A 20,035-nucleotide genomic window follows, 5' to 3' on the forward strand; every position below is an offset into this window, starting at 1 on the left:
TTCAAGTAAAAGTATTATTATGCCTAAACAGATGCAACAAATTAAAGATGTTGTACCACATGTTAAAACATTGGTTGTCTAAATAAACTTTAGAAGTTAGACTAAATACATTTTTGCTTTTGAATGGACCAACATTCTCTATTACTCCAGTGGCATTGGGTTATACTTGTTTTACTTTATGTTTAATAGAGAAAGTTTATATAGTATATAAGACTAGGTCAGCTGGTGTTTTTAGAAACCAAAATTAAGAACCTTAAAATCTGCTCAGCATTACATTCACAGTATTCCCTGCCAATAGCAACCAGGAAGTGGTAAATGTTGTAGTTTAGATTAAAACACTATCTTAAGGATAGTGCTTCAAATAGATAAGAAAGAAAGAGTGTCAGTTTTCTGAATTTGTGGCAAAATCGATAGGAATGGAGAATGAAGGTCTTTTAGTAGCATAAAATTGATTTTTGAAGTAATATTAAAATATCGTCCCGTCTCGTTCTTGTGGACTCAATATTGTGTCTCGTCTTGTGAGTTAACATCAATAAGAATCAAATACAGCACCAACGTTTACCGAAGTACTCACTGCCAGTATTTGGAGATGAATTCTGTTTGGGGTGTACTACCAATCTTTAACACTTTTAGATTTTTCCTTATTGAAAACAAATGTCATCAACAGCTGAATTTCTGGAACACAGCTAAGAAGTGCATTCATCAATCATTCATTATTGGCCATTTTGGAATCCGTTGTAAAAACTATAGAACCTCTTTGGTTGCTCTATGATGAACAGGACGAATCCAGCAAAGAGCCCTGGGACTCTGCTGCATCTAGATGTGTTGTTTCGTCTCCTGAGTTGTTTTACACCGGGGGAGCACGGCTAGAGGAGCGAGCAGAGAAGAGAGATTAGATTAACTCTTGTCGGACGAGGGTAAACACTGATGGGCTTCCATATTCCCCAATGGCCTCACAGGAGCAGGTGGCCTCCATTTGCATCCTCCTTCCTCTCCGTTGTTCGTTTATATATTACAATGGCTGCAGGTGGAGATGGGATGACTGTCAAATCTGCCTAATGTTGTTCTGCGTTTCTTTAGCATGCTCCGGCGTACGCATGAATCACAAAAACACAGCAAAAAGGGAAGTGTTTATAGAGCGTTGCCCAGTTTATTACTGCTCAACGATAACCCCCATCCATACATCCATGCACTGTTTGGCAGCGGCCCTAAACAGCGGTAGTTTGTGCAAAGTGATGGAACGCAGACATTAAAATTCGATCTCTTGCATCAGTACATTCGGCGCTGGTCAGAATGGCAACTATAAATTGCTGGCCATTATTTTCCATTACCCACACTGACACCCACGGCCCCATCATTTCTTTCCATTTTTTAAGCCCCCTCCACCCCAGCCTGCCCACCACCACCTCTTTGTCACAGTTGCGCCACATTTCCAGAGCCGTTTCATTTTTAAATTGTCCCCCAAAATACGATAACAACGCAGTCCAGCAAATCTCGGGACAGAGGCGATCTTATTAATAGCTGAGCCACGATAACAGAAACTGTCCAGGTCCTCAGTTGTTATCTCCATCTTCAGGCACATCCTTTGCCTCGCCTTGAGAGGGGAACGTGGCGCAGCGGGTGCAAAGGGGGCAACAACTTGGCGGCAAGTCGATAGTATGCTGAGCAAGAGTAACGCCTTGAATGTTAAACAGGGGGGAAATATTCCTCTAACGGGGGTCTGGTGGTAGACAAAACGACTAATACAGCACAAATATGAATGAATCTGTATGTTGAGCTTCTGATGATTTTGTTGGAATGTTTGGGCTGCGTAGATGAAACTTTAATTCCTCTGACAGCTTCTAACGTATTTTACCTTGACAATAATGGTTGCTGCATATTAGTTTTGGAACACGGCTAGAGTATCAGCAATTTCCAGTTACTTGGTTTAAACTTTAGAGGATCTTGATCTTCTTGGAAAACAAAATCCTAACTGGTTTTGTTTAAAGTCCATGTAGCGATAGACCTCTACAAAAGTTGTATAAGTAAATGTCAAGAACTCGCACTAACTTTTAAATGTTTAAACCAATTGCATCTAGAGCTGTTAATAATGGTTTCCACAACTCTAATTCTTTGATCTTCAGAGTTCCTTCAGCAGTTCAAATAAATCATTATAGGCACCAAATTAATATGACATTCATGTCCATGTTGGGTGTTTGCATTTTTCTGACTCCTACTGGAAAAGCTGGGGTTCCAAAGGAAATTAGTAGTTGGCACAAAGGAATGTTGTTTATGCAAGATTTAATAAGAGGAAATAAGAATTAATAGGGAAAAAAGCTAAATTGGATTTAATTATCTAGAGCTGGATTTCACAACCGTAGACTACAGATCAAGCAGGAAATGTGGGGAGAATACAAAGCGACGCTCTGGTCAGCTGCCAGCCAACATCAGGGATAACAGATGCACGACACGAGCGGCAGATATGACACTGTTATCATTTGCTCATTTTGCAAAATAATGGCAGCTGTCCCAAAGCAGGCAAACGCTGGCAGGAATATAGTGGACGAGCTCGCCGTAGTACCTTCACCTGACGGGTTGAAACATGAGCTGGCTTGGCTGGTGACGAACTCCGTCCGCGCGGAACGAAGGCGTGTCTTGTTTTTGCCGAACGCCGAGTTCAAAAGGGCGGAAGTGCGAACTGAATCTGCGAAAGCAATCCCGCTGCTGAGCTTTTGTTTTGACAGAAACAAATTGTTGTGACACTGCAGAAGCTCCTTCTCTTAGTTCTTAATGAGTTTATGGGTAATCAATATGCTTTTCTTGTTTGCCAACATGTGACCCAGGAGGAGGTCCTGAGGATGGCGCAGTCGACTGGGTCAGAGAGGATTGGTAGTCATTTGCTCATGCTGAGGCATTTAGGATTCCCTGTTTTTTATGCGAAGGGTGGAGGAAGCCAGAAATTAAATCTTTATGAAGCCTCAGCCTTCTGTGGAGCCTACAAAGGAGGTTCTCAATAGTGAAGCATATACATTTTACAAATGCATTAAAAACAAAGTTTTATACTTTAAGGAATAATTTGACTTTTGGATCATTTCACAATGTTTTTTTTGTTGCTCTTTCCATAGGTTTTTCTTTCTCTTAACTTTTCATTGATACAATTCTAGTGGAGGAGAATGCCTGTGTGCTTAACAACTGTGAAGTCGGATGCTTTCTGTCCTGAATTTATAATATATATATTGGTCCAATTTAATACTCTAAATGTTGGGGCTTTGATAGCTGAAAAGCAGATGTAATTATCTGAAGTAAACAATTGAAATACATCATTTAGGTAACGAGTCTATCTGAGTATTTCCTTTCTCTCTGGAAAGAAATTTTTCTTGTGCATCAAAGCTCGTTAGTGCAACTCTCCTTGCATGATGGATTCTGGCCTCCCGTTGCGGGTCAAAGCACTTGACCTCACCCTTTCTGAAGACTTACTGTCCCCCCCACTCCGGCCGTGATTTTTATTCAGCACCATTGAGTAACAGCAGAGGGTGTTTGACCCGGATCGATGCGGCTCTGCCAAGGCGGATTTCATTGAGAGACCCGCAGGCCCATTGAGAAACGCGGATCGAGGGTGCCGGATGTTTTCTGATTCATGCTGCTACAGTCTCACTATATTCAACAGTCAAATCACTCTGATGAAACTGGGTTTTCTTCTCTTCAAACTGTGACTCAATGGAGCTGGCAGGGTGCAATAGAGCTGCGTTGCCATCCTCAAATAAAAGGAAAACAACATTGAGTCTTTTCTATTATGGGTCGCCCCACACAAACATGCCCTCGTCATTCAAGGCCCTCTTTTAGCCCCACACAAAGGGGGACAAAGGAGGGAGAGACTGGCATATCGGGCAAATGAAAAACAATTGGGCCAGGTGCCAAACTTAAATCAAGCGTGCGAGCTCAATAAAGCACACTGCATCGATTTGGGAGTTATTCATTATTTGTTGTGGATGTAGAGAAAGTTCCCTGGAAAATGATTCTGCCGTGCAGCTCGGACTCTGAAATAAATGGTTTGACAGCTCATCGATGACCATAGAATATGATAGTAAATAGCCTGATATGGATTTATTTCCCAGTGACCCTCGCTCACTCTCTCCCTCCTCCTTAAAGCAAGACCAAGCACTCTCCTGTGTATTGGATTTCTTTTTTCTTTTTTTTTCCTTTTTTTGTCCAGCCTACTCTCAATTGTGAAAATGAGGATTTATTTTGCCCCCGCTGCTTGGCTTGAGAGAATGGATATACATCACATGGTGTTTAATATCTCTCGTGACAACAAACAGCCTTGCAAAAGCGGTAATATACAAGCAGCCAGTGCCTCAAAATGCAGAAATGGCAGCTTTGTTTACTGCATTCAGAATAAATGGCTGAGGCCCCGCTGTCACTCACAGATGGCACTTCCTCTGAGGAGGGAGGAAAACACACACACACACGCACACACACGCACTCCCACCCCCCCACGCACACACGCATACACCAAAAAACTGCAGAGCTAGTGAATCGTGGTAATGCACTGGCATGGCAGCAGCCATTTTGCACAACCTCCGGAGGCGCTGATCGTCACAGGGAGGCGTTGGCATCGTCTTGGCACCGGCCGACTCCGGGCTGTGGAGTAGTAAGTGATAGCCAAACTGGAGCTTGTCAGGCCTGACGCTTATCACTTTTGACATCTGTCCGCACCACCTCGCTCCTCTCTCCCTTCACCAGCTTGCCACATAATGCTGACCTTGGGATCTCTTTCTCAGCTGCACCGCTGCCCCAGACCTCCCGCCTGCCCTCCTCAGTCTCCGCATTTGGCACCGGTTTCATGTGCAACGGTTTGAGGCTAGCGTTTACCCTTTTAGACCTTGCCCACTGATATTGCAACACTGCTGTATTTTGATGCTTGCGCTCATCCAATTTTAGTTTGTAGCTGACAGTGTTTTCACTGTTACCTGGCATGTTGGGTAACTGCCTTGCAGAAGTATTCATACCCTTGTCAGCTTGCTCACATTTTGTCACCTAAATTGTAAGGAAGAAAATGACAGATGGTTTTCAATATATTTAACAACAGAGTTTTTGTATTTGCCCCGCTTGGCAGCAAATATGGCTCTAGTTCAGTCAGATTGGAGGAAAATGAGCTGTTAACATCAAATGTCCTGTCTTGCCTCATATTTGTCAAAGATTAGCTCTCACTGTGTGCTTGGGGTTCCCACCAACTCTGACCGACTTGCCTGTCCCTTCTGGGGGAAAAAAAAACAAGCATGATGCTGCCACCACCCTGTAACAGTATGGGAATGTGATAAGATTCAGTTTTTAATTGAATTAAGGTTTAAATTCAAGAGTACTATATTTATCCCAGAGGGAAATTAAATGTTACAACAAAGAGTTGTTGTCAATGGTGATGCTGTGGGCAGGAAGAACCTCTGGTAGCAGTCAGTCTTGCAACAAATCTGTAATCTTCTGACTGACTACTTGCTGCAGCAGAGACCATATTACACAGTGATTTCGGATGACACCATCAGTTAATGCTAATCCACCTCATTTGCTTTTGCTTCTCCTCTTTAAATCTCACCAAACCTCCATTTTTGACTCCTCTGGGATTTGGGGTTGTCTTTAAGGTATGATACTCTGGTGTCAAAGTGTCAAGGAGCCCTCATTTATACCGAGATTAAATTACACGTAGGACAAGTTTATTTACTTAGTGAGTTCTAAGGAGATTTACTTGCATGGGTTTTTATTTAGTAACTAAATAACAGGGGTACATCCAAATGCACACCACACTTTTCAGATTTTTTGGATCATATTTTAAGATAAAGAAGTCCTTGTTGATCCAGGTGTTGTGTCAACCTACACTGACTGGTCTTAGCAGGCTGATCAATATTTCATGTGTAAATGTATAATGCTGCTTTGTTGATAATTTGTGGAAAACAATAAATATATATGTGAAAGCCCCAAAAAAGGTTATTTTTTTCTTTTCACAATTATACGGTACTTTGTGTTCTATCAGATAAAATCCTAATAAATTACACTTGGTGTGACAAAGTCTATAGTTCAGATTAAAGGTCATGAATATTTTTGTGAATATGATTTTCTTTCGCATTTCGAAATGTTTTTTTTTTTCTTTTCTTTTCTTTTATTACAAGTATATTCCTACAAAACTAAAATAAACCAGGCTGGAACAAGTGAAGTTACCACACACAGCCTGAGTGTTGACAGGCTGCCAAGACATGTCAGACACGCTGCGCTGCGAGGAAGTGTCACCGTAAGCGACGTACATCGTCGTTCTTTAGGCACCTAAAGAAAAGGTCAGTATGGCAAGCACAGGCGGACGCACGCACGTCCATATGGCATCTCGGATCAGCCTCTGTTGCATTTCCCTCCCCCCCCACCCTCTCTCTCTCTCTCTAAGCTAAGCAGTCCAGAATCCCCAGCCTTGTGTTTGCACAAAGCGGCTGAAGTTGAAAGCGGGCTTGTTGGACCCTGACACTTCTCAAAGTCGCAGATCAGTTTAGCTGAATAATTCCTGCGACTGAGTCACAGCTTTTATCAAAATCCACAAAAAAACACAACGGAGCATCTCCTGTTGCCTCCCGTCCTACATTATTCCGCTCTGACTCATCGGCAGCCCTCACCCCCCTGGCCTCCCTTACGAGGTAATTAAGCCCCTGGTTGTTTGTTTAGCTGTCTGCGTGTGTGTCCTGTATAAAACACACGAGAAAGAGGGGAGGGGGGCGAATATGTTCTGCCTACCATAAACCCACTGAAACAGCAGGACACGAAGTGGTGAGGAGGGGTCGGCTGTGCGTGCATGTGTGAGTGTGTATGCACTAATTAGGCAGGCAGACGTGTCTGTGCTTCACTGGGCAGCAGCCAGCTGGGAGCATCTGGAACCGTCTTTCATACTCGCTACACACAGTCTCTCACACACATGAAATTAGAAAAGATGTCTACCGAGCTTCAACAGGATAAAAGAGAGTGGAGGTCAGGCGTGACCGGTTATATTTTAGGTCGACATACATTTGAAGCACTCCCTCTCCTCCCCTGAGTTAAAGAAACGATGCCATTCCAACACTCCAGCTCCCAGAAGACCTAAATACCACCAGCCAACAAGGAGAGGATCTCCCTTCCCAAGAAGAAGCAGCGAGAATTTACTTTGTGAGGTCAGCATCTCATTTGACCTCATAGCTTTGGAATTGGAGGCTTTAAAATACAAAAATCCATATCCACCTTCGTCTCCGTCTGTAGAAGTCTGTATCTCTCCAGTCCAGTTGCTGTTCCTGCGTCGGTGAGGGGCTGAGATGCACCGCTTCCATCTGCATTGTCGTCAAAAGCTGCAGGGAGAGGCTGAGTAAGATAAAACTCGGACCGAGTTGGCACGCTCAGTATTTCTGCTGCACGGAGAGCTCAATGAACCAGTTGAAATAGTGTTTCTCTGGGCTATTGATTAGCTGGTTAGGCCATGAACAGCCAGGGACAACAGAGCCACTCAGCTCCCTTCCCCCTTCTTACCAAAGGATGCTTTTGTTTTGTTGCTTACTCCATTTTAACCCCCCTTTATTTTTTATTTTTTAACTAAAGTATTTATCCCCCTGCTAGAAGCGGGCGATACAGACTACGTTTTATTGTGATATTTTGTTGTACCATTGTGGTAGATAAGTCATCCCATCAACTCTGACCAGCCTCTTTGAAGAAAATCTTCCCAACACCTTAATGCTGCCTCCGCCTTTCTCCACAATTCAAATTGTGTGCAGGGTGATTAAATTACTCACAAGTTGACTCTGTTTGCTAATTGGGTGACATCTGAAAGCAGTTGGTTTAATTTGAAATTACTTGGTTGATTACTTGATCAGATTTTGGTTATCACACACACGCACACACACACACACACACACACAAATGATAAGACACTTTAATAATTTACCTTTGCAATATCTTATGTTGGTCTATCTCCCAAAATCCCCCAAAACGTTACGTAGATGTGATGTATGTTATAGCAAATTGACTTTTTACTTGGTGTGCTTCTCAGTGATTTAGATCGCAGCGAACCCAGCTGTTCAGTCAAGGGCCGCTTCTTTTATTAGCCTGGAGTAGTTGACCCTGCAGGGCATGTGAGGGAAGAAGGAGAGGCTGGCAGGGAGTGCAAGGGCAACGGGGGGCACAGATTTCCCAGCTGTTAGTCCACAAACGTTGCCTCCCTGTCAGAGATTAAGGACGTCAGCAGCAATGGAAGCGGCCACACAGAGGTGAGACAGGACAGCTGATGCAACATGGATTGATATGGTCCTCTTCAAGGGGAGGGTGGTAGTTTACGGGGCGCCCCGACTCAAATTCCTGCTGTTTTAGACTTTAGACCAGACCGACAAGGCTGAATCCCGTTGCCTAGCGTTGATCCGAACTCCGTTTGAGGGTCGCCTTTGACTTTACAAAATCAGACAGTTCTTCAGGAAACCGACAGGCAGCAGCTGTTGACGATTCCTTTCAGGGAAACAAGACGACATGCATCTAGGCTGCTATGCAAATGGTATTACAAGTTATGTTCTAGCCTCATGGACCACACAAAATGCTTTTACATCATAAACGTCTCTCAACCATGCATGCCTGTATTTGCCCACACTTGGATAAACATCCATACACTGATTTGTAGATCTGTAGACAATTGCCCGAGGGCACATTACACAGGACAACCTGGAGTCAAACTGGCAACCTCCTAACTGGCAACCTGTACACAACTGATTTTTTTTTTTGTTGTTGTTGTCAGAGAGACTACCCAAGACACCAAACATGACACATCTAGTACAAGTTTCTCTGGATGCTCATGAAAAGAATTACACTAGCGGTACAGTGGATAATTACATCTGTTTTAGACACAATCCAGCAAACGTGCATTGTCTTAAACACTGAAAATCAACCTCTCTTTGTATTTACTGCTGCTTTTTGCTTTCTTATAAGCCAGGGGAAAGTATAGTAATGTTTGTTCTACAGTACACAGCAATATGTGGAGGACAGCTAATCAGTGCTTCTTTAAACAGCCAAAATTTTCCTTTTTTTGTAAGCAAAAGAAATTACAAAAGTAGCCTCTTTTCTGCCAATTGACCAGCAGTAAACAGGTGGGGGAGGGACAGCAAAGCATTACTGTATGCTTCCACCGGCAGAGAAAACTTGCAATAAAGTAATCCTGGCATGTCATCAACTGGACCTTAAGCTCCAGTGGTACAGAAATACTTTTTTTTGTGATATTTTAACCTTTTCAATTCTTGAAATATCTTGATTTCAGGATATCTCTGATTGAGACCTGACCACTTTATATGGGGAAACAGGAGCCTTTCAAAGTCACAATCCAGCAGACCTTCATTGTTTTAAACCCCTGAAAATTGTCCCCTTTTTTTTATATCCCGAGTAATATATATGTTTTATTTTTTTCTCCAACCAGCCCACAAACCCTTGCCGCCTCTCAGTCTGTTGAGGGCTGTTTTACTAGTGGGCCAGTGGTGCAAATGGACGCTGGGGGACCTGAGTGTAAAATTATATTTCAAGCCGTATAACCAGACCTCCGCTGTGCCATTTTAATGACATTATTTCATTAAGTTTGCATGGATAGTTTTCCATCCTTTACAGCTACTCCCCTACCCACGACCCCTTTCTATCTGCTTCGTAGTTAACCACACAGGAAACTGAAAAGACATCGACATGGATGAGAAAGGGACAGAGTGCTGCCATTTTGTGTGGTTAAATTCATGGTGACAAGCAAATATGTTGTTTTAGTAAAATGTTTTGCTAAAGGAAAAAAAAAAAAAAACATCACACTCTTCTGCTCAAGGACTGTTTTTAAAAGGTTTTACTTGAGGTTTCTGACATATCGTTGCTCTAAGACAGAATTTCCATAAACATGCTCATAATGTTGGTAATGTATTTGCATATTTATGAGAAATAAGTGTCACAGTGATTAAGTTTACTTGGAGCCAGCTCTGCAGAATTCAAAAGAAATTCTATAAAAACATTTTTAAAAAATCTCAGTTTTTCCTTAAAAATCTGCCTTTAATTCTGCTGCCAACCTTCTTCACTTGGCTTCTGGATTACTTTAATTACAGTTTTAAAATCTTCTTGACAATTTGTTCCCAAGTCAGCAGTCACGGTAGATATTTCCAGCAACATTCATGCTCAGAGCTAATATGGACTTCATTACCAGAAGTTGGAGACCAATGTAGCTCGGCGGCCCTAGACAAGTAATTAGAGTTCACACTGAGGCCTGTCTCTAAAATACAGTCATTATCCCAGCAAACATACAACCTTTCCAGGTCACATCACTTTGTCTGCCACTGTAAAAATAGTTTATTTCTGCATCGTGCCACCATTATGGCAGCCCCAATCTACTCGCCAGCATTTTATGGGGCACAGAGCGACCAGGGGGTGCGGGGGGCGGCGGGGGGAGCAACAGAGATTCAATAAAAGTGTGGTAAAACAACCGGCTCGGCTCGAGTGGGATCATTTCTGTCTGGGTTTTGTGCCTGAATGTGGCACCGTTCTCTTCACTGGCGTCCAGGTTGCAGGCATCGAGTTGTTTTTCATCCCAGTTAAACAAAGGGCTCATGAGTGGAAACCCCAGGAGAAGGCATGAATTTCTTTACAGCCCCCTTCAGGGCTAATCAGCCACCTCGCAATGAAACTCTAGTGTTTATGTTGTCCCTTTTCACACAGTGGTGTCAGTGGAAGGCTGTTTACAAGCTCGGGAGGTCTTGGTGGGAATGAAACTTGTCTCGTCTCGATGATTACTGGAAGAAAACAAGGCCTTAATATGAGAGGATCAGCTCCACAATATTTTTTCAATAACTTTAGCCTGAACTAAAAAGAAAAAAAAAACAGAGAGAAGTAGTTGGTGGAAAAAATCTCAAAGTAGGGGAGAAAAAATAGGGAAAAGTTTAATTTTCCTGACATTATTTGCCTAATAATAGCTCCACACAACTCTCCATCCATTCAACAACCAGCTGTCTGTCATTCATCTGTTGATGTGCTATTTGTTTTCATTACTTCCACCGTTTGCTTTAGGAGTTGGCTAAAGATAACTGAGCAAGAAACCCTCAAAGAAAGAAAAAAATATATAAAATACTATATAAAAGTACTACTGGTTATAATAACGGTGACCGTCGAATAAGATGTGAGTGAACTTCGAAGTTGAATCGGTATGTTACTGCGGGTCATGAAAAGACAATCTTTCAACATTTTCATGGCCTTGGCTCATCCTCACCATTTTCTTCAGCTTGCATGTGTCGACATATAGGAGGAACCTCCTTAGACATTCACACACGCATCCAAAAGATGTACTCTCTAAGTCAATATCCATATTCAAACAAACCACGAGGGGGAACACGAAGAAAATGACAATTGCGTTTACACAACTGGCACTGGTGCCAATTCAACATTTAATTAAGTCAGCTCTTGATGTTTGACCCCTTCTTAGGGCGATGTTTGCAGTGAGGGCAGCATATCACTGTCTGGACTGTCTGTCTGAAGTCGTCCCAAAGACACGAGTCAGCGTTTGATGGAAGGAATATGCTGCATAAGCTCCTGGTGGTGAATCTGCTCTTGTTCCCATTGTGCGTTAACTTTTTTTTTTTTTCCTCTCTTCTACAAGTCTGCCATTGTCTTCTCAGCCCACTAGTGTTTAATGCATGCTGCTCATTAGGCTAGACAATGGCTACTTATGATGAAATGCCATTCAGGGCAATATGTCAGCAAACCCCTGGGATGAAAGATGGGAGAGTGGCAGCAGGAAGTCGTGTGCTTAGAAATTAATATATGGCCAGAGGGCGGCAGCCGAAAAGAAAGCCAACTGAATGTGAACGACACAATGGACAGAGTCCAAGGAAAATTTAACAACTAAAGAGGAAGATTTAAAGCTACTGTGATTTGCAAAAGTAGTCACATCCCTTGTACTTCATCAGATTTTGCCATGTTTTGTCAGGATAACTATTAATTGTTCACTTCACAAATGTGGCATTTCAGGAATAATGACCAGAAGAAATTCATTTATGGAAGAAATCCATAGACATTACCCTTGAAAAACCATGTAGGAAACACAGTAAAGTACAACACATTACTACAACTCTACCCTAATATGCCTTTACAGCGAAGCATGGGAGGGAAATACTGGAAGAAATCTGGTTAGAGGCAGCAAAACACTTGACGCTGTTCCAGCAGAACAACGACCCTAAACACACCACAAAGGACAGATTGTAATGGTTTAGACTGGTTTAGACACTCATGTGTTTCAATATTCCACAAATATCCTGAACAAAGTCCAACTGAAAATCTGTGGAAAATATACTGTGCATCTCATCACTCAAAAGAAAACCTAACAAAAAAAACCCCAGACCTTTAACATTGATGATATGAGTTCAATGGGTCGAAGTGTCCTTTCCCTACTTGCTGTTCAAAACTAGCAGAATAAGCAGTGCCCCTCTTCCATTAAAAGCCCCAGCCACACTGGTGCAGCCCCGTCCAACGTCCCCTCGCTCCCCCCCTTCCCCTTACATCACCGTGTCTGGAGGCGGGAGGTGGGGAGGACCGCAAGATTAATGACGGTGCTAACCACGTATTTATCATCCGACTGGAGAGTAATGCGACACCTTTCTAATCTGAATATATTTCATTGGGCTGTTATGGCGCCCAGCCCTGGGCCCCGTGTGCGTGTGTTTCTGAGTGACTGGACGTGAATTTGAATGTTAATCGTATCTTCATGGGCTCGTGCGTATGAAAAAGTGCGCTCTTGTAAATAGGCACGAGATACCCAGCCATCCGCCATAAACGCTGTCTGTTGTGGTCAAAACAGGCCTGTGGTAATTAGATAAAGATGAAGCTCCTCTTTTTAGCACTTTGGGGCCACGCTCCAGCTTCAGATGCTCTCCTCTGATTCTAAGCCGCCTTATCAGGGGATCGCATCCTTCTCCATCCTCCTCTCCTTCCGTTCCTACTGCTACTTATTTTTTGGCACTCAGCAGAAATCAAGATGGATGTGTACCAACAGAGATGGGGAGATAGGGACTACACAAGGAACGGGTGGACCGATTGGACCTGATAACTGATACGGCTCACATTGGGAACCTCCGTTAGATTCACCACTCTGCTACCAGGACCACAGAGGCGCAGGTCGGACAATAATCTGCACTGGGAGTTGTCACATTGCGAACACAATCTCTTAAGTGGGGAATTTGTACGCAGTTAGGCAAAGGAACAAGACCTAAGGCTCAAAATCGTCATACCCTGCCTTTATAAAAAGATTTTCCATGTTTATCGTTCTAAACCTGTAAAGTTAGGCACCAGATGATTATTTATACAAGTCAGACTGTGAAAAGAGGTCACAATTAACTGCTACATTCGGCAAGAGAATTCAAGAGATGCAAACATGTCTGCTTGTCTTCCCCTTCTCTTTTTTTTTTTTTTTTTTTTTTTTTTACCAATTTCTTGGTCATTTAATGTAAAAAAAATAAAAAGACAAAAAAAGCCAAAAAATAAATAAATAAATAATCAATACTACCTTAACTTAGTGGAGCCACTTGAATCACTTTGCCTGAGTAACAATGTAAAAAAAAAAATTTTTTTAAAAGGAAAAATTATAGCTAAAACGAGTCAAAACATTAACTTTAAACTCTATCCTATTAAGATTACCCGTACGTGCGTAAACATTTTACTCTGCGTCCACACCGAGTACAAGGTCATAAAAAGAGTTGCTGCTTAAAAGAGAGCCTACATGTTTGCACCTGTTGGATTCTGTACTTGAAATGAAATGTCTTGCTTTTTCCCGTGCTCTCTGTTAATCAGCCATTTGTGTAAATATTTGCAGAGTTCGTTGTAAGGCAGCAAAGCCAGGCAGGAAAATCACTCAAGGATCTTTCTTTCAGCGGATGGATTTAAATGACTTTCCACAAATTAACCTTCCACCGACACGAGTTTACATTAAAGCAATAACGACAGGTCAAAGCAGCGCTTTATACTGATGTGAATGAAATACTCTTCAAAGCCAAATGTAATATTTAACATGCTGACAGCAGCTGGAGAACTCCTCCACTATTTGCTCGCATGTATTAGTTTCTTAGAAACGCATGTAAAATGAAACATTGTATTTATGTTTCCTGGACGGTGTACAAACGCACTGTGTTCAACTCATCAGCAAACAGTTTTGATGCTGCAGAAGCACAAGCAGTGTAATGTCATTGCAGCCCTGAGCGTCTTTGGCCAGACTTCAACACATACGAATCCCAAAGGTGGTGGGTTGGAGGGGGGGAGGCAGTTTATCTGTTGCAGTCGAGCAGCTGGTGTCTGCCCCCCCAAGGCTCCAACAGCCCCAAGCTTTCATTGCCACTTCAGATGCGAGTCGTTTAGCGAACAAGTCAATCATGCGAGAGGCAACTGTTCGCAACTCGCCAGCGTCCCCGCTGACCCCCTGATATAGCAACTGTGTGTGTTGAAGGGGGCAAGCAGGAACCATGGCATGACAGGTCATGGAAGAGTCGGGTCAAATTCGTCATCAGCAAAATATTTGGGTCGAGAACTTTCCTCGGTTGGTTGCGTTGGCTGAAACTGTTTCTGATAACACAGGATCAGGGGAACCCGCTCAGCGGCCCAGTTCTGCCTGGGACCAGTGCAGAGTTTTGGACTCCAGCAATTCGCAATATATTTATAGTTTTACTGGGTCCAACCAAATAAGGAACCAGTAATGTTGAGGAACTGCAAAAGAATGTGTTGCAACCGATAAAAAATGCACTGCTGTTGGTCTCTGCCAGGTTGCTTTATGGTCTTAAAGGGGGGGTATTATGTATTTTCCAGGCATTTGGTGCCCTTTTATAGCACAATCAAGAAACTATGCTACCTTAATTCACTGTAAAATGCTATACATATTAAATAACTTAGAATAATTATAAAACAAAAACTCTCCTTGGTCTCTTTAAGACCCTCTACCTTCAGCATGTCACCCCACCAGTGCTCCTCTATGATGCTGTTTGCAATTGTTCTCAGAAGCGTTGGACTGAGAAGTAGTTTGTATAAGTTCAGTATGCTAACTAATAAAGATCAACACATCAGTCTTAACTGAATGGCATGTCCACAAGTTTTCTGGTTTTGAAGAGCAGCTTAGAGAAATGGGCCTGAATATTTTTCAGTTTAAAATTATGCTATTTAAAGCATTTTGAAACTTTTTTACCGTGAGGTTGCTTTGCATTCTGGAAAAAAAAAAAATCTTCAAGCAGTTACCATTTATTTGACTTGTTTTGTCCTTCATTTTGTATGTTGCTCAATTAAGTAAACTTTCAAGCCAAACAAAAATCCCCACAATGCATTTGGATCCCCCTCTCCTACACCCACTTTTAATTGAAACCACTGAAGGTTGAACACCTCATCTCTACTCATAGCCATGAGTAAACATGGGAAAGTTCCCCTTGTTTACTCATGACTATCAGTTTCTAAACGTCTGCTGGATTTACTTGCACAAACGCGTGCCGGGGCTAAATGCAGTGTAAACAGAAAACAAGCACAGGACCTTGCTGCTAACAAGGTAACCCTTGAATTCAAGGTGACGGTCTGTTGTGGATCCAAAACGCAGACACAAGCATATAGGTCCCAGCATCCTTGTGTCATCCCCGACCCGCAAGCATGCACTGACAAGTACGTCTCTCTCCTCTTTTCCCTGGCAAAAAAATAAATAAATAAAAAAATCTCTGTGCCAGTCTCTTAATGAAATGCTCAATTAGGGTCTTTAAATAGGTAATTATTCAGTACCTAATCCCTCAGCTCCTGGGCCCCTATCTCATTTAGATGACACTAACGTGGGAGGGGCAGACGCTTGGGCCGTAGCTTCTGTCATCAAAGCCCCTTGTGGTGGCACAGGCAGCCCTGTTAATGATAAGGCACATCCAGGCAGTCAGTCAGCGGCTCCCGGTGAGGCCCGCTGACAGCACGGGAGATGGCAATGTCAGGCTTGACAGTGTCTTAATCATGTTTGTGAGTGTTCGGGGGCGGATTGCGCGAGGTGGGGCGAGATTATACGGAGGCTTCTGAGAGGGAGTCAGACGAAGGGTGGGTGGGAGGGGAAGCTCTCTATTTGTGGCGTGTGCGAGTTCATGTACGTCTTTTTTTTTTCCGCAATTACCACGCTCGTTTTACATAGAAAAACCGACACAGAGACAGAAAAATCACTCCTAAATGTCAAACCGAGCATGATGCCGGGCGTGGACACAGCAGTCCTGATTTCTGTATTCTGACATTTGTCGGAAGCTGGCATTTGATTTGAATTTCCATCTTCAAGCTGTGGCTCCAGAGCTGGATTATTTATTCATTTTTCACCAGCGTAATACAGCGTCTTGTTCATGGAGTTACAATATACCATTCACTGTCAGAGGACCACGCTTGTTTGGTTGCTAATGTTGTGGCGGCAAGCATTAGTCTTGGTGGAACGACAAAGGGGAGAATTGTTGTGTTTGCCTTGCGGGTGAACCATTGCTTTACCCTCCACAGAGTTGCGCAAACAATCTCCCCCCCTCCCCCCCCACTGCCTATTTTTCTGAGAACAATAGGTTTTTTGAGCTGCAACACCTTTCAAGGACGTCCAAGGCCTAATGGAAGTTTAGCTTTTCAAATCTAATAATCCCAGCACCAACATCAAAGTACTCTGCAAACTTCAGTAAGGATCCTTTAAATATTAAAACATCTCTCAGTCCGGGTCCTCTGAAAGCCTTATCAGGAAATAGATGGAGGGGCAGAAACAACACAATTTCATCTCTGTGGATTCAGCAAAAACATATCTGTGATCATATTATTTTCTCGCATTGTCCTCCGCTGGTGACACTGATAAATTTTCATACAAAAAGCTTTGGCAAGCCGTTGGTTTGTTTTTGGATGTTGACTCAGCGTCTTTAAGATACACATTCAATACGGGTGACTTAGTAAATAAGAATATCATTAAAAAGTTAATTTATTTCAGTGATTCATTTCAAAAAGTAAATCTCGTTTCATATTGCCGTTGTATTCAATGCATTATTTTCTGTTAATTTATTTAGATTGTTATGGCTTACACATAATGAATTTAGAGGGGAAAAAATCTTTAGAAAATTAGTGTTTATAAAAGACCAGTTCAATAAAGTATTTTTTAAGACATAAATGTTCTGCTATGGACAACACAATCATGAGGACTGCTGATTTGCCCCTGAGATACCCTCCATGAGGAGGACTGCAGTATCCAAATGTGTTAGTATTACTGTTAGAACCCAACAGTCCAAATGGACTGAATGCAACCTGGGCTTCCTTAACAGTGCAGTAGCACCACAGGCTGATGGCAGTCATTGCATGTCACATTGATGCAATAATTAATTCATACCTAACAAATGTGCCATACAATACACTGACATGCTGCTCAGGAGGCAGGTATGTATGACGTCATAATACTCCTGCTGGACCCTTTGCTTTATTTGTCCCAAACAATTTTATGTTTTGTGTTCTTTTATGTTCTTATAAAGAAACAATAACATTGTTCTTTTATGCCACATTTTTTCCTTCCAATAAGCTTTCCATGAATACTTTTGTATACAGTCTGCTGTTTCATTAGAAGGATCCCTTTTTAATTGGTTTTGTGTGTCGAAATGTCTAAGAAAGTCGATTTAAGGAAACATTACCCACATTATCAGCACAAATGAACACTTGAAATATATCACTTTGAAGGAAATTAACCTACATATCAGTAGTTTCACTTTTTCAATTAAATTACTGGAACAAATGAACTACACATCAACATTACATTTCATTGCCATTCTACATATAGGAAGGAGCTTGATCTTGAATACCTACCAAGTCACATGCATGGTCACAGGGGAAGCTGGAGTCCATCCCAACAGTGAACAGGGGAGGGGGGGGGAGCCAAAGTACACGACACACATGAAGCGCGTAACTATCCATGCCTGCCAATTCAGAATCACAATTTAACCTAACATTTGCATTAACAGCCAGAGAAGCCTCATAAAAACTCAGGGGAAAACAGGACAGCTGCACTAAGGAAAGGCCACAGTCAGGATTCAACCAGCTACCTTCCTTCTTTCTGTGAGGCATCGCTGTTAACCACGGTAGGGCTTTCAAAGGAAAAAACAAACAAGGCGTAACATTTAGGTCTGGGAAAGTTGAGTAAAATCTGCATTCAGATAATTGGAGATAAGCAGCATTTTAATTAATTTAATGCCCTATGAGTGTTGCATGTAAGCCCTGGGCGCCCGTTTACGTCCTTCATGTAAGCCTAAGTAGACGATTTCCATACCAAATGCTTTGGCGTGTGTACAAAAGGCCCTAAATGTCAGTAACAAACAATGCACCTCAGTGTCCAATTGTTTCAACCGAGATAAGGAGGCATATTCTTGCTGACTTGTGTCATATGTTTTGGGGGTTGGGGGTGGGGGGTGCAAATCCCCATGCTGCATTTTTTCAGTTATTCTCAGCAGAGCTCTGTTGCCATGTGCTGTGCCATGTCGGCAAGTGGCAGAGAGGAATGTTGTTTTGTCTGTTCGGGGGCTCTCTGTACTTTCCATAAAGCGATGCAAGCTCCGGCTAGGAACAACCTCCCTCTCGCCCTCCTCCTTCCTCTCTCTAATGCTCCTCTGCCTCTCGGAAGTGAGATTATTCATCCTCCCACAGACCGTTGGTGTGCTGGGGGTAGATGTCAAAGTGCCAGCAGCATGTGGCGTAAAAGGCTATGCGTGCTTGTGCTCCGGCTGTATGCGTCTATCCGTGCAAATGAATGCCCGAGTCCATGTTTCTTAGCGCGTCTGTGTAGGAGTCGTGCATTTTTATTTTAAAGCGGCGTGTGTTTCTTCGTACGTGACCCTGATCCCCGACGTGAGATTTTAAAGATGGAAGGAATTTGGTTTAATGTTAAAGTTTTACTCATCCGTTGTCATTATTCCTCGCTAAGTTATTCACAAACCTTGAAAGCTTTCATATGTTTGCCACAATGACAAGTTTAATTGAATTTTATTGGAGCTTTATTTGCGAGACGAGCACAAAATTGTGCGTACTTGGAAGGTTAAAAAAATTCCCCTTGATTGCCAGACTTTGATTTAATGTGATGGAACAAAACCAAGTCACAAGATCTGGACTTTGACTAGGTCTTTGAGTTAAAAAATCCAATTGATTCACAAAGTATTTTTAGCGCCACTGTTGCTGTCGATGGGCGAACCTCTAGCTTTCCAGCCACCACTTTGTTTTATCTTTGGGATGCTGGGTTCACAATGTTAGACTTTCTATTTCACGCAGCGTCACGTGACAAAAATTCAGTACGTTCACAAGAAGCGGCAACTTTTCCTCATCTTTTCCCCCTTTATTCCTCTTGCATTCCCCTCCGTTGCAAGTTGCAGGTACAAGCGAAATGTGAAAATGCTGGCAGTGGCTGCCACACAACAATGCATCCTCCTCCCCTCATCTGTCCACAGTTCCTCCTCCTCCTCCTCCTCCCTCTTCGCTCGCCACCTCTGGCTCGTTGCACTTCTTATCCATTTTATTTCCAGCCCTCATCTCCACCCTCTTTCCCCTTCTCTCACCCCCCCAGCCCCCAACCCCCTCTCAGCTTCATAATATGTAACATGATTTAGCCCTTCCCTGTTCATGCGGCGTAAATTTAATCCCAGCCATTCTAGGCTGGCTGCGGCTGCTGGTTTCCCCCCTTTTTTCTCATTTCTTCCCTCCTATCCCGACACACTCGCTGCTCCCCGACACAATAGACTCCTCGAGATTCAGCCTGTTTGCATGATAACACGTTCGTTCCTCACGCCAATCGCTGATTCACAAGGTCAAGCACAACCCAAGTGGCACGCGCTCGTCCTATAGAAGCCTCCCACGCCGTGACAAAACAAACGAAGCAGAAGAGAAAGGCGTCCCAAAAATATAAATGAATAGTTTTCAGCGTCTGAGTGAGCTCTGTGGCGGTTTTTATCTGCTGCCCATTGGAAAGGCATTAGAGGCATCCATTAGCAGCCGATGGGAAGCGTGTTTACCAGTGTCAACAAGGTCAGAG

The 20,035-nt window shown here is 42.8% G+C and overlaps 1 protein-coding gene across 49 annotated transcripts in view; it reads left to right on the forward strand.

The window, feature by feature from the left end:
• The window catches only part of LOC103480676 (protein tyrosine phosphatase receptor type D), a 455,017-nt gene that overhangs the window by 301,968 nt on the left and 133,014 nt on the right, over positions 1-20,035 (forward strand). The window lies entirely within an intron of this gene.

Source organism: Poecilia reticulata, chromosome 18 (assembly GCF_904066995.2).
Source record: "Poecilia reticulata chromosome 18, P_reticulata-male-v2, whole genome shotgun sequence".
Lineage (NCBI taxonomy): Eukaryota > Metazoa > Chordata > Actinopteri > Cyprinodontiformes > Poeciliidae > Poecilia > Poecilia reticulata.